This window comes from Camelus dromedarius, chromosome 3, assembly GCF_036321535.1.
Source record: "Camelus dromedarius isolate mCamDro1 chromosome 3, mCamDro1.pat, whole genome shotgun sequence".
NCBI lineage: Eukaryota > Metazoa > Chordata > Mammalia > Artiodactyla > Camelidae > Camelus > Camelus dromedarius.
The window spans coordinates 74,597,278-74,616,593 of NC_087438.1; the positions used below are offsets into that span (position 1 = coordinate 74,597,278).

The window sequence follows — 19,316 nt, forward strand, 5'->3', positions numbered from 1 at the left end:
TATTAGCAGCATTCCACGTCCTGTAATTATTTTAAATTAAGTTTTACTGGTATTTTTCTTTTTTTTTATTACAATCTTGGTGTGATATGCAAAATAGTGTATCATTTTGGGGGTATAAATGAACATGTTTTGTATTAAATGTTACAAATTTTGAATGTTGTTTTAGTGTAACAATTTAATTTTAGTAATCAGAGCCTTTCCTCCCCACCCCGTCATAAATTTTTGAATGAATGACCAGTGCCCAGCATTTGGTTGACTTTGGGGATGTAATCTAGGCAATGTGTTATAGGGGAAAAGGGAGAAAGGATGGAGTTAGCTTTGTCATCATATGTGTGTCACGAGTAAGGTTATTTTACCTCCTCTAATCTTCATTTTCTCATTATTAAAAGTGAAAAGACTGAAGTAGATAAATCTCTCTCTAGCTTGGAAGATTTCTTCTGTCACTGACTCCGTATCAAACAGTTTTGTTACATGACTGCTCCGTGGAAAAAAAAGTATAATGGAATAAAGACTGACCTAGTAATTTTTATACTTATTTTCAATGTTAATCTTTTTATTACATGCCCTATCTATATAAGCTTATATTGATCAACTTATTTTTTCTTAGTCTTTGGTTGCCTTTGAAATTCCTTCTTTCTTTGCTCCCACCTTATTATCGGAAACAATGTTGGACCCCCAAAATATGAAAAGAAACTTCAAGCCACATGTGCTAATTAGTGTGAAAATAGATGCTAGCAAAGCAAATAAAAAAGTTAGCCAGTGTTCCAGCTCCAGCACTGTAAGTGAATGCAAAGCCCAAAGGAGACGTTCCTGTGACCTTGCTACTGCTGAGCTGTGAATATTGCTGCATAGTTTCTGGAGTTATCAGGGTTCCTGTTGAGAAAAACTGTCTTTGAAACTGCAGCTGTATTTCTGACTGTGAATTTTGGAGCAAAGTGTTGTTTTATTAAGAGATAAGGTTCTAAAACCTGGAGTGAGAAATGAACAATAAAAATGCACATATACACATTTTAATCTCACTGTATAGAATTTATGGGAATAATCCAATTTTTGACCAGTTTTTGTAAATAATAGAATTCATATAAGGGTTTTTTGTTTGTTTGTTTGTTTGTTTTTTGATGTTTAGGATAGCCGATGATCACTTTACAAGGTAAATATTTAGTGATTCTTTGTCAGATATGTTATTAGTTTCCTTGGACTGCTATAACAAATTACCACAAACTTGATGGATTAAAACAACATAAATTTATTCTCTCACAGTTGGTTAAAACTCAAAAGTGTCTACAGACTTGGTTTCTTCTGGAGACTCTGAGTTTAAGGAAGCTTCTCACTGGATTTAGGACCCACCTGGAAAATCCAGGATCACCTCATTTTGAGATCCTTAATTTAATTATATCTGCAAAAACTCCTTTGCAGGTTCTCCTTTTACAGGGGGAGTCACGTCCAACCCATTAGAGCTTGTGTGTGTATTCTCTTTAATTATCAAGAAAGTTTTCAAAAGTTGAAGCTTTGATTGTGGGTAAGACCCTCAACTTTGAGAGAAGCTACTTCTTTTGGCCTTTTATTCAAATATTTTTTAAGTATCTATTCTATGGACCTCAGAAATATTAAATAAATTAGCCCAAGGTCGTGTGGTCAAACTGCTACAATTTATCAGCTTTGATATCAAATTCTTGCTCTTAATCATCGTGCTGTTTTGCCTGCCTGGAGTAGATTTTGCCAGCCCCGACCTCGTATTTTCCAAATAGTCCTTTCCAAACCTCTCAGAAAGGAATGTTGTTTAAATTTTGGTCAATAAATGTCCACTAAATTGCTATATAGGTACAATAATCATAGGACTTTCTGGTCTCTTAATACAGATGATGACACTTGATTCTAGTCCTGGTTTTGACTTTAACTCAAACTTGAACCAGAAACATCTCCAAACTTCTGGTAAAACAAGATTATTTTTATGATATCTCTCAGTTCTGAAATATTATGACTGTTTTTTAAAGGACTTTTTCCCCAAATTTTGTCTGGAGACATTTTGCAAGTAGAATGTCTTTGCATATTACAATGTGTACTTTTATGAGATAGAACTTTTCCTGTGGTTTTTTTGTTTAATTTATAACAGATTTTTAATGAAACACAAAAAAGCCAATGCTTCCGTATGGAAACCTATAAACTTTCAGAAATGAATCTAAAATGTACGTATGTATTTATTTATTTAAATATATTTTTATTGAAATATAGTCAGTTTACAGTGTTGTGCCAATTTCTGGTGTACAGCACAATACTTCAGTCATATAGGAACATACATATATTCATTTCCATATTCATTTTAATCATAAGTTACTACAAGATATTGAATATAGTTCCCTGTGCTATACACAGGTATACAAGATAAACTTGTTTATCTGTTTTATATATAGTAGTTAGTATCTGCAAATCTTGAACTCCCAGTTTATCCCTTCCCACCTCCTTCCCCTCCTGGTAACCATGTTTGTTTTCTGTCTGTGAGTCTGTTTCTGTTTTGTAAATAAGTTTGTCTTTTTTTTTTTTTTTTAAGATTCCACATGTAAGTGATACCATATGGTATTTTTCTTTCTCTTTCTGGCTTACTTCACTTAGAATGACATTCTCCAGGTCCATCCATGTTGCTGCAAATGGCACTATTTTATTCTTTTTTATGGCTGAGTAGTATTTCGTTGTATAAATATACTGCAACAGTCAACTGTTGATGGACATTTAAGTTGTTTCCGTGTCTTGGCTATTGTAAATAGTGCTGCTATGGACATTGGGGTGCATATATTTTTAAAATTAAGGTTCCCTCTGGATATATGCCCAGGAGTGGGGTTGCTGGAACATATGGTAAGTCTATTTTTAGTCTTTTAATGAATCTCCATACTGTTTTCCATCATGGCTGCACAAAACTACATTCCCACGAGCAGTGTAGGAGGGTTCCCTTTTCTCCACAGCCTCTCTAGCATTTATTGTTCATGGACTTTTGAATAATGACCATTCTGACTGGTGTGAGGTGATAACCTCATTGTAGTTTTGATTTGCAGTTTTCTGATAATTAGCGATACTGAGCATCTTTTCATGTGCCTGTTGGCCATTTGTATGTCTTCATTGGAGAATTGCTTATTTAGGTCTTCTGCCCATTTTTGGATTGGGTTGTTTGTTTCTCTGTTATTAAGTTGTATGAACTGTTTATACATCCTGGAAATTAAGCCCTTGTCAGTCTCATCTTTTGCAAATATTTCCTCCATTCTGTAGGTTGTCTTTTTGTTTTGCTTATGGTTTCCTTTGCTGTGCAAAAGCTTGTAAGCTAATTAGGTCCCATTTGTTTATTTTTGCTTTTATTTCTATTGCTTGGGTCTTTTCCTGTGTTTTGATTATAGTATTGGCAACATATTTATAGAAGATTAACTAGTTACTGGATACTGGGAGCTTTGCTTAGTCCTTTCCATGCCACATTTAATCCTTATAGCAGCCCTATTAGGCAAAACTATTATTATTTCTGATAGACAGTACTATTATTATTGAAATTGATGTACAGAGTCTTGTGCAACTTGTCTACAGTCATATGGATTGGAAGTAAGAGATCCAGGATTTGAACCCGTCAGTCTGACTGCAGAATCGGTTCTCTTTACAACTGCTTAGATAGCCTCTGTTGTATAGTTTCTGTACTTTAAGTGATGTAATAGGGGCTAAAAAATTATGGCCCTTTGTGCCAAATCTGGCCTACTGTCTATTGTTGGGTGGCCAAAAGCTAAGATTTGCTTTTATGTCTTTAAATGATTGAAAAAAAAATCAGAAGAAAGATAATACTTTGTGCCATATAAAGTTTATATGAAACCAGAGTTCAGTGTCTATAAATAAAGTTTTATTGGAACACAGCCTTGCTTATTTGTGATATATTGACTGGAGCTGCTTTCCTACTACAGCGCTGCATACATCGACCTGGTTGAGTAGTGGTGACAGACACCACGTGGCCCAGGAACCTAAAATATTTCCTGTCCTACCCTTCACAGAAAATATGTGCCAGCCAACGTAATATGCTGGTAATTTGTTGTTTTTATCTTTTTATTGCTTTTATAGCAAAAACATTAAGGAGAACTTTTTAGGTAATATAGTTTCTCAAAAATGCATGTTTTAAATAAAGTTTTAGATTATTTTAAGGTTATTTTTAATATTACATGCCAAAGTAAACTTTTGTCAGGAATCAAGAAATGGTAAAAAATATTTAGGAAATCATATAATTGAGAATTGTATTTGAAAAATACATTTGTAGGCATGTTAGTAATAATTTGTAAATTTTCACAGAATGTTATATCAACTTCATAATGCAATGTCCAAAAGTATTTTAAATATTTTCTCTATGTTTGAGGTAATTATCTAGTAGAATATCCTTTGCTTATTTTGATGACTCATATTTAATTATCTATATTTGAGAAGATTCACATTCTCCATTTGTACACTTAGTTCAGCCTTAGTATGAAGAAAGTGAAAATATTAAGTCTGAAGTGAAAATTTATTATTAATTATTTGGTAAATGTAATAATAATTATACTTGAATTAATAGTCCAGTTAGGTAATCACAAATAGCCATCCCACACGGATTTCTCATTTAAATCTGCATCACATGTCCTATTAAGAGAACTACATGTTGTGTTTCAGTGAAATTACATTCTTGTATTAATCTATCAGATGATTTTTAATGAACTGCTATAGGCCTTTTGAAGACAGGAGTATGAAATTGTAATAGTTCTCATGCAGACTAACCACATGAGATTTAGTCTACATACTTGTACATTTTTTTCTCTTCTAGTTTATGTATTTATGTAAAAGCAAAACTGGTTAAGAAAGCATTGTTTTTACTTTCTTAGGCGTTGTGGTTAGTATTGGCCAAATGATTAGTGTTATGTTTGTGTAACTTCTATTTTGCTTTGTTTTTTTTAAATCTCTCTTCAACATGCATTTTAAAATAACAAGTTCTTGTTAATCTTATACACCTATAATATCTAATTAACATTGCTTTTTGTTAAAGTTACGGGAATTTGAGGATAAACTCTTTAATCAATGTTATTTCTAGCAGATTTGAATCTTTAAAAATACAGTTATTTTTAAACTTAATTTTTCAAATCTCTTTACCAGACAGATATTCATTTGCTTGAGTACTTTGCTGGTTGAATTCCTTCGTTAAGCATGCATTGGCTGATACAGTTTTTCTATACTTTTAACTTGTTCACTCTTGTGTAAAAGCTTTAAAATAATGAGAAGCATGTATAATGTACTAGCCAGTATCTAATTTATGTATCTTGGTTTTTCTTTAAAATCTTTTTCAGTTTTATGATATTTTTGTAATTTACATAAATGGACTTCTGAAGAATAATTTTACAAGTAAACATGAGTAAATGATAGGTCAAATATCTATATACATTAAATTGTAAAGACCCAGTTAAAATACCTTGTTCCCATACAGAGATTATTACTATCTGTAATAGCTCTGAAACTTTCTATCTCAGCAGACATTTAGAAAATATTACTTCAATAAAAATGTTTAGAGACAATTTCTCACGTTAACTTTGCAAACTAATTATTATAATTTATCTTTATAATAATATAGTTATTAGCTTATGTCAATGCATTAAGATACCATCATGTAAGTTTTAACTGGAGCCTGAGATAGAATAACTTATTTTATGTGGAAAAGTAAATATGAACTTTCTTAAGTTAGAAAAAGAACTTAGGTACATTAAAGTTCATATTAGGAATTTGGACAAGCTAGGGGTAGGAAAGAAACTTAAAACATCTGCTTGAATTAAAACTTATCCAAAGAGAGATGGGAAATTGAAGATGACCAAGGAAGAGAATTTAAAAGAGTTATAGATAACTAAGCTAGGTTTGGTATAGAGTCAGCCCTGTTTATCCACTTTCTAAGTTTTTTATGGACTCATTTCTCTTTGTCACATGGCTAAATATCATGGTGCTAAATGAAGATTATCCCATAAGGGTCCATAGAAGGATATCAGTGAACTTGAGAATATCTGTATGCTATTGCTGGACCACGTTTGAATGCTTGTAGAGTGTATTAACCATGCCTCTATTTGCTTCAGTCATTTACTATATTTCATTTTCCTCATCTGTAAAAAGGAGAAAAATAATAGTACCTACCTAGTAAAGTAGTTGCAAGGATTACATGAATTAATATATGTAAAGCTCTTTTAAAAAGTTTGTTACATAGTATTAGCTTTGATTATATTTATTTTCTTCCTCACCACCACCATCATTATTATTATTACAGTAATGAGTCTATTTAAAACTTTTCTTGATTTGTTTATAATTATGCTTTCAAAGACTCTAAATTTAAAAAAAATATTCATATAAAAGTCAAACATTTATCCTGCCTTTCCTGTATGAACTGTGTTATCAAATAATTACCAATTTACCAAATAAGTGATGAGAGAAAGCATCTTTTGATAGAAATATTCCAAGTAATAATCGGGAAGTAAATGATCGAATTTAGAGCGCTATCACCATTTTATAATACCCCATGAATTAGTGAATATAGACCTTGAGCATCAGTAACAGCTAACATCACAACGTTGTCTCCTGATATATGCCACTATGATCTCCCTAAAGGTATTGAATCTAAGTCTGACCTAGCCTCTGATCCCAGCTGCCGCTTTGCATAAAAGAGGACAGAGGACGTGTTGGACTGCCCCATGAGTATGAAATCTTCCATATCCATGCTGTTCAAAACTCTGAGTCAGAGGCTGGGTTTTTGAACAGCTACATTGTAAGGAAAATGTAAGGATGGAGAAGGAATTTATAGATTAAAAGATGCTTAGAAATACATTAAATAAATTTTTTATAATGTTCAAGACTAGAATTATATTGTCTAGGGTTGCACACTAAAAACTAAAAATAAGACTAAAAATAATGCAAGTATGTGATTTATTTTGGAGGGAATGATGGTGGTTACTTTGGAGGGAAGGATACAGGTGCTTGTAATTGGGACATGTCATCTGGAAGCCTTCTGCAGTATTTGGCAAAGTTCTATGACTCGAACAGGTGGTGATTACAGGGTATTTACCTTAAACTATGTATTTCTTGTGTTTGATTTTTTATATCAGTTTTTAATGATGAATAATTAAGATAATTTAAATATCCTAATTAAAATATTTGGAAATTGTCCTGTGCTCTATCCACCAAATCTAACTCATAGAGTAAAATTGATTTAGAAAATGTGTTCATGGATTCACCAAACTTTATGTATATGTGTGAGTATGTGTTGTGTGTATGTATATATGTTATTCTGTGTGTGTGTGTTTATGTACTCTATGACAGGCATTGCTCTGGTTATCTATTGCAATGTAACAGGTCACTGCAAAATTTAATGGCTTATATAATGAATTATTCCATTTGATTATGAAACTCCATTTGGGAAGAGATCAGTGCAGAAGGCTTATCTTTGTTCCATGTGTCATAACTTCGAACAGTTGGACTAGAGGCCTTAGAATCCGCTTCCTAAGTGGATAACTCATGATTTGCAGTTTGGGTGCTGCTCGCTGCAAGCTCAACTGAGCTCTGTGTATCTCCTTATGGGTCTGTCTGTGGGTCACTTGAGGTTTGTTACAGCTTGTGGTGGCTAGGTTCAAGAGTGTGTATTCCAGAAGAACCAGAAGGAAGCTGGTTTTATGACCCAGCCTCAGAAGGCATGTAGTGTCATTTTCATCATAATCACATACCTGCCCAAATTCAAGGAGAACATGCCCACTTCTCAATAAAAAAAGAATCGAAGTCTTCATGGCAGGAAGAGCCTGTGCGATGGAGATATTGTTGAGGCCATTTTCCAAAGTGCTGTATGCCACACATATTATCCCAGCTTTGTATACAAAGCAGAATGATATAAAGTCCTTGCCCTCAAGGAGCTCACAGTTGAGTGAGAGGCAAGTTAACAGATAATTATAACCAGAGTGTGGTGATGAGTTCTATGAGAGTGAAGGCTGGATACTGTCAGTGCATAAGAAGGGTTCTCTACATTTAGAGTGTCAAATCTCAGGGTAGAAGTGTGCTTTGGATCTGAAGAAGGTATAAGAGGTGGGTAAGCCAAAAAAAAATTGGAATGATATTTCAGGAAAAGGAAGAAGCATCATATATAACTTAGGTAAGAGAAAATATGATATGTTCTAAATCTTCAGTATTTATAAATGAATGTATTACAGGCGTGAAAAGTCAAGTGGTGAGAGATGGGATTGAATAAGTATGTAGGAGCTATAGTATGGAAAAACCTTTGTGTATGCATTGGGATTTTATTGTGAACTGAGTGGGGAAGCTGTTTAAGATGGTAAGCAGCAGAGTGAAATGATCTGGTTTACCTTTATACAAAGACCACTCTGAACAATCCAGGGCAGTGATGCTGGTGCCTGAGCTAACATCACATCAGGGGGCACTGGAAGAAGGGGGCTGATTTTAGAGATAGTTTATAGATACAGACTTTAGAATGTAGTGACTGACTGGCTACAGATATGAGGGAGAACGAGTACCAAGACAGACCTCCAGATCTCTGCCTCAGGAATTCTGTAGTTGTTGGTGCTAGTCACAGAAGATAAGGCTCATAGGAAAAGAAGTAGCTTGGACTGAGGGAAGGATGAGGAGTTCTAGTTAGAGGTCCAGCCTTGAGATGTAGCTGTTGGGAATCATCAGCATGCAGATGGTAATTGAAGTGATGGAGATAAACGTATTTGATTAGGGAAAGAGAAGTGAGGGCCAAGGATAGTAGTGTTGGGTGACCGGCATTTAAGGGGCAGGCAAAGGTTAGAAGATGTTGTAAGGAAGAATGAGGTAGAACAACCAGACAGAGAGAAGAAAAACCAACAGACAGTGATGTTACTGAAGCCTAGGGAAAAGAGGGTCAGAGTCAACAGGAAAACATTCCTGGCAAAGTCAAATAAAGTACCTAATGTTTTTGGCAACATCAAGGTTATATTGGGGGACAAATTAAAATTTCAGTGACATGAGAAGCAAGTAGATAACAAGGAATAAACAGAAGTGTTTATATAGTTGATTTTTTTCTTTTTTTCTCTTTTTTTTGGGGGATAATTAGGCTTATTTATTTATTTTTAGAGGAGGTACTAGGGATTGAACTCAGGACCTTGTATATGCTAAACATGTGCTCTACCACTTGAGCTATACCCTCCCCCTGATTTTTTTTATTTTCTATCAGCACTTTCAAGTAGCTAAGTTTTGGAGGGAAGGAAAAGTTAGGGTAATGATCTGTGGAAAATAAAGTATATTTTAGTTAGACCACTATACCATTGTTGAGATTGATCATTGTGAATGTCATTGGGCTTTCACCCATTGACAGAACACTTCCTAATTACCTGCTTTCTTGTATAATTTTCCTTGGTTAACTTATCTGCTTTAATTTTAGATGAAACAAAGAAAGGCTAGGGTACTTTTGATAATGCTTTCATAGTGCATCTGGTGGGGTTTTTTTGTTTGCTTTTGTTTTATTTTCTTAATGAGAGGAAAATTCCAGACTCCTTTTTTAAAATTAAAAAATGGTGAGATAATCTTTTTTCTTTATCTTTTTTCAGGATTGTTGTTTAATTAACATTCATCCTCTGTTGAATTATTGTTTCTCTTGTTATTATTTCAAATGAAAATATCATGTGTCTGTCAATCAGTTCTACAGATATTATACTACAGTTTGAGTAGTACTGATAAAAGATCATTCTTTTACTTGGAATAAAGTATAGTTATGCAAAGGTATTCTGATTAGAAATAATACAAACTAATCGTATAATTTCAGTGACTTATGTGGCCAAGGGAATCACTGATATTTTTGCCTTATATTGAAGATTAAAAAAGTAATACCTGAGTTCTTTCATCTTCACATCCGTTAGAGATAAAGTTCTTTATGCCCTTTGAATTTTAAATGTGAATTGTGAGCTTATCATGAATTAAGGGGCTTTAAAATGCTTTCTGAGGAGTGAATTTTTACTTCTGAGAAACTGTGAATATGACTAAAAGGTGTTTCAAGGCTGTGGAAAAATGTTTGCAGTGTCGAAAACCATGAAAGTATATATTAGAATCAAATGCCCTACACCTATATAGTGTTATTCTAATTCTCTTGGTTATGTTAAAAAAAAAAAAATCTGCTGAGCTTGCTCTGTGCCATTGAGCAGAGCAGCTCGTGTTAAATAGACCTTGATTGGCTCTTAACAACTTCCTCTTTTCCTCACCCATCCTAAGAAGTCGTGAATCCATCTGATTATTACAAGACATTACAAATATTTGTATCAGCCTTCCTCCTTTTTAATAGGAAAACTTTTCTTCTCTATAAACATTTCTGAATCTCAGATAAAGCACATTGCAGCAGCTCCTACCTTAGGAAGTTAATGCTTAACAGGGAGGAAGTATTTGCATTGTGGATCTTGAAAAGGAGTGCTAGCCTGACTAAGGAATGAAGACAGTGAAGAACAATCATGTCCTTTAAAAACTGTGCTTTCTAAGGTATGTGGGTCATGCGAACTTAGGGGAATTTAATCAAGACATTTGACATTCCCAATGGCCATTATTTTAATAAAATACAGCCTCTATATTTTCAGGGCCTCTACTTCCAAGCCAGCAAATCATTTTTTAACTCTAGTTGTTTCTTGAGATAGAAAGTATATAATCAGAGCCAAAAAGAATGTTGTAGGCTGGGAAAACTCATCAGGAATAAACATTTAACCACCATTCATAACCTTTCAGATACTTTTACTAGAATCTTCATGAAGTTTTGCGCTGACTAAGATAACTACAGGAAACCTTCCTGGAAAGACCTTATTTGGGGGGTTCAGTCAGCTCTGTAATAAGAGCTATAGAGATTTGCCTCAAGCTGATGGATGAAAAAAATACAATTAGTGTTTCTAGACTACGCTTTCTTTGTTATTATCTTTTCTATGAGTGTTTGCAGTAGATGTGGATTAAGGTATTTTCTGTAAGGACAGAGATGGACAAGGCTAGCTATAAATCCAACAGGAACAGAGGGATTTAGGGGGTGTTCTGATTCTCATATCTCTAAACCTTTCTCCAATGTAACAATTTTGCTTAATAAAAAATATAATTTTAGAGGATAATGGTCATTTTATTCTACCTTTAATAATTTTATCAAACTGTTGATAAGGTTATTTGGTGATTAATTTTCAGATGAGGAATTGTGGTTTGGATGATGACACTTAATCAGAGTTCTTCCTGATTATAAGTCTGATGTTTAGAGTTACCCGTTGTCTGTTCCAGGACAGTAGTTTTGTATGCTCTTCATCTGTTATTGATTCTACTCTGCTTAGTGCCTATTGATGAAATAGTTAATGAATTTCTGAAAATACCAGTATTTCCAGTGGGTGCTTTATTAACTTAAATAGACTAGAGCCTGTTATGTGGGAATAGACACTTGGTCATGAGAGTGCTATCCGACATAGTGAACTCTTTCGGTAATTTGCAGGGTGGGGGCAGGAATAAAGAGCAAGCAGTAGGTGGAGCAGGGTGTGTGGTGAAGGGAGAGGTTCATTCCTTCCTCTCTTCATTCCTCCCTCCCTCCTTTTCTCCATCCTTTTTCTCTTACAACCTCTCCTACTTTTTTTTCCCTATGGGAACAACTTAAGTAAATATAAAAGCTGATGGGACAGTACATCAAAGTTAGGTCTATTAGGTTTTTTAAGGCATAAGGTTCTTGGGAGGGCAGAAAGGGGTGAGGTACTAGTAGAGTGCTCATCCTTGGATGGGAGAGAGAAAGCTCTGTGTTTCCAGTAATGGGAAGAGAAGGAATGGATGTGTAGGTTTGAAAAGGCAAAATGAAGAGGTTGCCGCCTTGTAGTTTGTTTCAAAAGAAGCTGGAGGGTGTAGAACAGGTGGTTTTTATATGTAAGAAAAGTGAGAAAGGTTTGAAATGGTTGACAGTGGCAGTGGGAGGGTTAAGAAGTGAGTTGGCTGGAGAAATGTACTCTTGTGAGATATTTAGGGCCCATTTGAAGTAATAATGATGTGATTCTCTCCAGCAGTGCTGAGTTGCTGAGTACAAGCTGAGAGAGATCAGAAAGTTAGAGCATCCAGGGTTGGGGTTTGCTACATGGGTATTCAACTGAGAGAAAGGATTGCAAGGGAGTTTAGACTGTTGGCAAGTGTGTCATTGAAATGATGTATCATGGCATCTCAGTTAGAAAAAAGAGAAGAAAAGAAAAGGTGATTGATTGGGAGAAATTAGCCTTACTAAGCCTAACTCAAAGCCTTAAAATTTCAGTAAGATTGAAAAATGGTTATAGTGGAACTGATTGAAAGCAAATTGATAGTGGGGCAGATGAGTGTGGCCCCAGAAACAGAGGAGCTGGAATTAGTTAATTTGGAGCTGTTGTATGTGATGATAATGTCCAAGAAAAAACCATGACTGAAAAAGTGGAGGAAAATGTTTTCCCTTCTACCCCTTCATAATGAAAGCTTTGTAACAGGTTTTCCTGAAGTGAATTTTGCAGAATAATATTTCCTCTAAAAGTAGAGTACATGTACTAATGCAGTATTGAGGCTCTGAGACATAGCGTATTTAAGAAATCCATTTAAATTTGTTTAACTGGGTAGTTCTAAAATCTGTGGGATTATTGAACCTTTTGTAGTATAACGTTTTCACCAGCACATTAAGCAGTTATTTTGTGTGTCCATGTGCTAAAACTGTTAAATTAATGGGAATTAGTAAGAGTAATTATCTCAACATAATGTGTTTATTTTACAAAGAATTTTTACATTTATCTGCATGTATTTCAGTCTTAAAATATTTGTTTTCCTATTGAAAGTAAATATGTGTCCAAAACATTAAAAATGTTAGTGTATTATTTTGTTAGGGACAATTGTGATATTTGTAATCATTTATTAGAACTCTTGAAATTACTACTGGATATTCTAGGAACACCCTAGTGTGTCCATTCTATGTAATAGTCAACCAAGGCAGATTAGTTAAAGCATAAAAAGAGGATTTATCCACTCATGTAACTGGATATATGAGAAATTCAAACCATGTCATCAAGAATTTGTCTGTCTTCATTCCTTAGTTCTACCTTTTATTGTATTGACTTCATTCTCAGGCAGATGGTACCATCAATCCCACAGTGTGGCAGTTTCTCTTAGAGGGCCTGAGGGTGACACAAATGCTTAGGACCTGGTTGACTTCTGTCTAAAACAGATTGCCCAGTTGGATGTTGTTTGCTGATAATAGAAGTGCTATATTATAAGCACCACATTCCTTTCTTTAAAATTCACTATTTTCTGTTCTTTTATTAAGTCTTAGACTTTTCTTTTAGGTTATGCAGTTTTTGATTCCATTCTAATAAGTAAAATCTTGACTGAGGCCTTGAAACTTCAAATGTTCTCAATTACTAGTTCCAGTAACAAAAGGAGCTCTGAACAGATAAGAGCTATATACATGTTCAGTATGAGAATATCAAAACAGTAAAAACCGTTCAGGAAATTTCTTAGATAAAGTTGGAAACTTACAGAAATGAAATATGTGAATAATAAGTCTTTATATTGTCCTTGTGAGGTCCTCTGCAGCAAATGTAAAACCAGTAATCTTCATCCCCCCTACCCCATCAAAGCAATCAACAAAATCAAACAAACAAAACAAGATAACAAGAAGCAAAACCTTTGAGAAGTCCACACTTTAGCCCTTTAAATAATCTTCTGAGGAATACAGGCTTTAACTCAAAAGGCCTTTTGTGGTAATTGACTAATTTAGGAAATGGTAGTTAAATTCAAGTCTATACCTTTGATAAATTAATGGCCTTTTTCTTTGTCATACCAAAGACCCTTAAATTGTGTCTTTATATTTTCTTGGTTTGTGGATAAAGGTAAATAAAATGATGACTAGTAGATTACTTGTCTTAATTAAGTACATAAGAATTCTGCATCCTGTTTGGGTATGGAAAGTTGCCAGACCATCATTCTTACCTCATAACCAAAATAAGGAGGATAAGCTACAAAATAATGTTAAAAAAATACTCACCAGAGATTTGAGCACTGAAAGAAATCTAAATGAACCAAAATCCAGGAATGACAAGCCTTTCATGGGAAAAAAAAAAGACCTACCACTACATGCATCCTTGGTGGAACTTTATGATAAGAGGAATCGTCCATGAAAGTGGGTAAGAGGAAATCAACTCAACAAGCTTTTAACACTCTTGTAATAACAGTGTGTAGGCTGATGTGACATATTAGAATCTGGAGGAGCCCTACCCACAGAGTGAGACAGCTAACACTGACCGGTATTTACTCAGGGGGCTTCACTGAATGGAGCAGGGGATCAGAGAAGGAGACTTGGGAAAGAATATTCCAAATGAAGCCCTCCCCACGCCACCACAAGGTGGTGCAGTGTTGTTGTGGAGGGTGGTACTTGAGGTTTGGGCAGGAAGACTGAGCAGTCCAGATTTTCACAATCTGAGACATGGAGGTCAAGAAAGTAAAGTGAGCATTTATTAAGGGATAGATACTTTGCTCTCAAGGAGACAGCAGGCAGGCTCAGGTGAGCAACTACCTGAGTTTCTGTGTAACCCTGTGGTTACATAGGGTATAAAAATCAATGGGCAGAATATTCACTGGGGAGGGAGGGATTTGGATTCATATTCCCTGATTTTCATCACAGCTCCACCTTCCCAAGGAGGAGGGGATTTTTGTCCTTATTTAGTCTAGGTCAGAAGTGTCATGGTGTTGGTGCCTGATGGGTACTTCTAATCAGCAAGGCTAATTTTATTGTAATGAGGGCATAATGAAGAAAATTCAAACACTGGAGATTTCTGCCTTTCCCTACCTTTCTTTGCCTACCTCCAGGACACTTGTCACCCCAGAATGTGTGATTTCTTATCAGTTTGGAGGTTCCTGATTTTCTGTGTCTGCCCAAGGACCTCCATTGTTCACAAGAAGTGTGGTTTGCTGCCATTTGGCCCTGTGCCCCCCTTTCTCTGCTCACATCTAGCTGTCTGCCTGCTGTAACAGATACATGCCCCATAGAGTTGAAAACAGATACTGAAGTACCATGTATGTGAATATCCATAGCAGCACTGTTCACATTACTCAAAAGATGGAAACAGCCCAGATGTCCTTGTCGATATTGGTAAAACTCAAGTAATAATAGCTACTATTTATTACCGTTCGTTATGGTAAGGGAGAAAGGGAGGAAGAAAGAAGGGAAAATGGGAGGCAGAGAGGGGAGAGAGAGGAGAGACAAGGAAGCTGCTGTGAGAAAGACCCATGCAGCCCACACAGGTAGTGATCAAAGGTTTGTTTTAACTTGATCAAAACAATGTGCTAACTAGAGTAATGAGCCTGGGAGTTTGTGAGGGTGTGGCGGAAGTTGGTAAAGTGCCTTGGTTTCTAGACGTAGGGATCGCTAATGAAATAATACTTTCATTCTCGTTTTCATGTATTTTTTGTTTTATAATTTATTAGTTTAATCAAAGAAGATAAATGGACTGCCGTAGTATGATGTCCCTTAATTGTTTTAAAAGTGCAGTCTCAGTTAAGATGAGTCTTGATAATTTAACTCATACTAGTGTAATTTTTCAAAAAACTGAAATGCACAGTTGGTTTACTGAGCAAGCTTTATCAGTACTTAAATTGTGGAGTTAGTGAGGTGCCAAAGGAAACTGGTTGGTGTGCATCTTGCACTACTGGATAATTTATAAAAAGAATTATACTACATTTTTGCTCATACATTTGAGAAAAGCACCATGGGACATGAATTATATTTAGATATTGAACAGGAAGGGAGCTGATTAAGCCTCCTGCTTGGGACTTGTTTCCCTAGAGAAATCATTTAAGAGATATAGAGCCAAAAAAAGCAAGAAGAATGATAGGACATTTTACATCCTAGGTTTTGTTGAACTCTATTCTGTTACACTGTAAATTTCTTTAGCCTTGTGATTTTAAGACAAATTCTTAATCATTTAAATGTTTCTCTTGCATACTTCGTTTCCAGTTTCATTATTTCAGAATATAATTCTTGACCTAGCAACGGGGCTGTCTTTCTTTTAATAAATATTCTTAATATGCAAGCATCAAAGAAAAAAGACAGCATGACAAACTAGGTTACTAGGCAGTGAATACTTGTAAAATGATTTGTCTTCAGTCAGAACCTGATTGCTAAAATAAATCATTTAGAAACTGTTTTAATACTTAAATTCTGTATCCTGATGCGATTAGAAACTGTGTATCCTTCATTCTCTCCAGCAAATCAACATCTGCAAAAGACTAAGTTATTTGTTTATTTATAAATGTATTCCTTTGATGAGGGACATACTGATATTTGCAGTATTTCTTTTTCATTATGGAGTCATCAACAGTATAGAACTTTTTTCAGGAAACAATCTTCTCTAGGGTTATAATTTTCCTGTAGTTATTTCTCACAAAATCCCTCCAAGTTTCATGGTTGCTTTGCATAAGTAGTCCCAAAGATATTTGGCACTCAGCCTGGAGTTTGAGCATGAATATTATCTTTTTCTTGAATAATATTACCTCCTGATTTGAATAAGTATCTGACTGTTCCTACAGGGCCAAATAATCACTTTCATTGTTCCTTCTAAGAATGTTATTAAATTGAGTTTATTTACAGGAATCTGTGAGAAATAATATATGGTTATTTTTTCCATGAGCTATTATAACAGAGTGTTCTGGTGTTACCTTTCACCGCACATAGTTCACTGTTCCCTTTGAGGGGCGAGTTCTGAGCGCACCCTCAGGCAGAATGTTACTAACGTTGCCAGCCTAGTGCAATGGAACTCTTCTCAGGGAGTTTCCTCAACGATCAGTGCAGTGCAAATGACTGGGGAGTTGAACACCGGTCACAGAATTGTTGAGATGAAGATTTTAATCTAGTCCAGTGTACTCTTGTTTACTGATAGGGAAACTGAGAGCCAGAGTAGTTAAGTGATTTACTCAGATTTATACCCTTTATCCGTTCTGACATCAAGAACCTTATTCTTTCTACCTTAGTGCCTCCTTTAGAAGTCTTGCTTTGAGAACTGTTATGTGCCTTTTGGTTAAAATCATTAATTTGTAATTTACTGTAGCATCTAGACAGACTGTCACTTGGAAGAGCTGTTAATTTTTGTCAGTCACTTCAGTCAGCAAAATTTCAATACTTACCTTTTCTATCTCTGCGTGTGCTTTAGTGGACAGCGGAGGGAGGTAACTTGAGAGCCTCTTTTAATGCAATTTGAGAGTTTTAGTAAAGATTAATTTAATAACTTGATAGGTATGGTTTTACTTGAACCGTAATTTAGGAATTATTTTTTACAAGAATTTTTTTTTTAGTTGATCATAGATAGACTTTTAATTATTATGAAAATTCCTTAGTTATCTTATATGTCTATAGAGAGAGAGATTGAGAGCCCCTGCTTCATTTAATTTTAAAGTTATGAGAAACTGCCCTTCAAGGAGATGTGAAACTGCATCTAGAACTTTTCTTTCAAAATAGGTTTACAGCTGTACTTTCAGCATTTTTATGAATGTTTTTATTCATAGTATTACTTTGTAACATCATGTATTATTTTATAACATTGCCTCTTATTTACCCGCCTCACTGGCCCGCACCTACCTCCAGTGTCCTTTGGCCAAAACGCATCTCTGTTTATCTGGAAAAGGCTCTTTACCTTGTCACTACTTGAGGTGGATAAAATGAATATATCACCTCCAGCCTTGACAGGCTTACAGGAAAAGTTAGGCACTGTGTTTGTGGTAATTGGATGGAAGCTTTTTCATTTTAATTTTAATTTTTTAAGTAGCCATTTAATTCTTTGATACAAAAATCAGCCTATCAGTGAATTCAGCGTAGTCTGATGTGTTGTTAGGTAGACCACAATTTAAAGCTGATGTGTAAAACTGATACGTAAAGACTAGAGCTTTAGCGAGTGAATCCCATGTTTTATTTGTGGAAATCTGGGCATCGAGTGAGCTGACACTGATTAAAATGTTTTATAAACCCTATTGATTATTCCTGTATGAAACTTAAGGTCTACTTATTGCTTCTGATAATACATTTTTTGTATCAGCCTATTTAAAGAGTACCTTTAAATGAAAGAGTGCTTTCGTTAATCATATATCCCTTTGAGCACACAATATATTATGCTTTGTAACAATATTGAAGGAAGCAATTTTTGACGTCTTCTTTACCCCACACCTGGAACTATCCATTAGTCTTCTCTAATAATAACATCTTAAGAAAATGTTTTCTTTTTTAGTATTATTAAAGGGTTTGGGGAGAAATTGTTCTCTTTCGTTTTGTAGGGTTTGAGGCCTAAGATACAGCTTAAGGAGAGGTTGGTTTTTTTTTTTGTTTGTTTGTTTTTTACCATCTCAGGGGATATTATTAAATAATATGCAAATAAAATGGTTTCTAATACTTGAAACTCTTCCCTTAATTTTCTGCTTTTCTGCCTAACCTCCCATGCAATTTTCTGTTCTGTTCTTATAGTGCGTGGGGACTATACTCTCTGTAATATTTTGAGAGCACTGACTCAGAGGAGAAGCCTGAATTTACAGTAGAGGTGCCTGCAGCTTTCTTGTGAAACTTTGCCAGATCGGCAAGGTTGGCACTTTCATCTTACCTTCCTGTCAGTAGTGCCTACAGACTTCGCAGTGTGTGTGCTTTACACCGTTGTGGCCCACTCTTCATAAATCTCATCACAAAACAACTGCTGTGTGTGCCTTCCTGCCCACTCTTCTATTCTCCATATCCTGGCTATACTTTTTTAAAATCAGTTTTTACCTTCCCGAATGTTTTTATTCCTGGAGAGTTCTCAAGCACCAGAAATAGATTAAAAAGAAAAAACACCCAGTTGAAGATGGACATGCTCTAATGAAAGGTCACCGTATTCCTTCAGTAATTCAAGACTTTCTTTTAGCACTTCTTGTGGCTCAATTACAGTGATTTTTGCTAAAAAGTAAAACTGAATCTGTAGCTAGGACTAAGGCTGTGGAGTGTGTGCTCACATTCCTAAGGTGATGATCAATTGTACTACAGTAAAGATTCATTTTTTAAAAGTCAGTTTTATTAAATATGTACATGCTTTTAACGTGTTAATTTTTAACTACTTATGGTAATTTACTTCTGAGTTCCCTCTGAGGAAGGTTTGTATTATTTTTTCCATTTTATAGTGATCAAATTGAGTTCTAGCTTGTGATTTACATAGGTCATAAGCAAGTTAATGATTTAAGTGATGATGATGTTAAAAAAGAAGTTGAGATGATCTGTTCTGTTTCAGGGTTATCCTAAGACTATTTTCAATCATTAATAGGTATATGTT

At 35.0% G+C, this 19,316-nt stretch overlaps 1 protein-coding gene across 8 annotated transcripts in view; it reads left to right on the plus strand.

The window, feature by feature from the left end:
• FER (FER tyrosine kinase) overlaps positions 1-19,316 on the plus strand; it is a 362,557-nt gene that overhangs the window by 131,219 nt on the left and 212,022 nt on the right. The window lies entirely within an intron of this gene.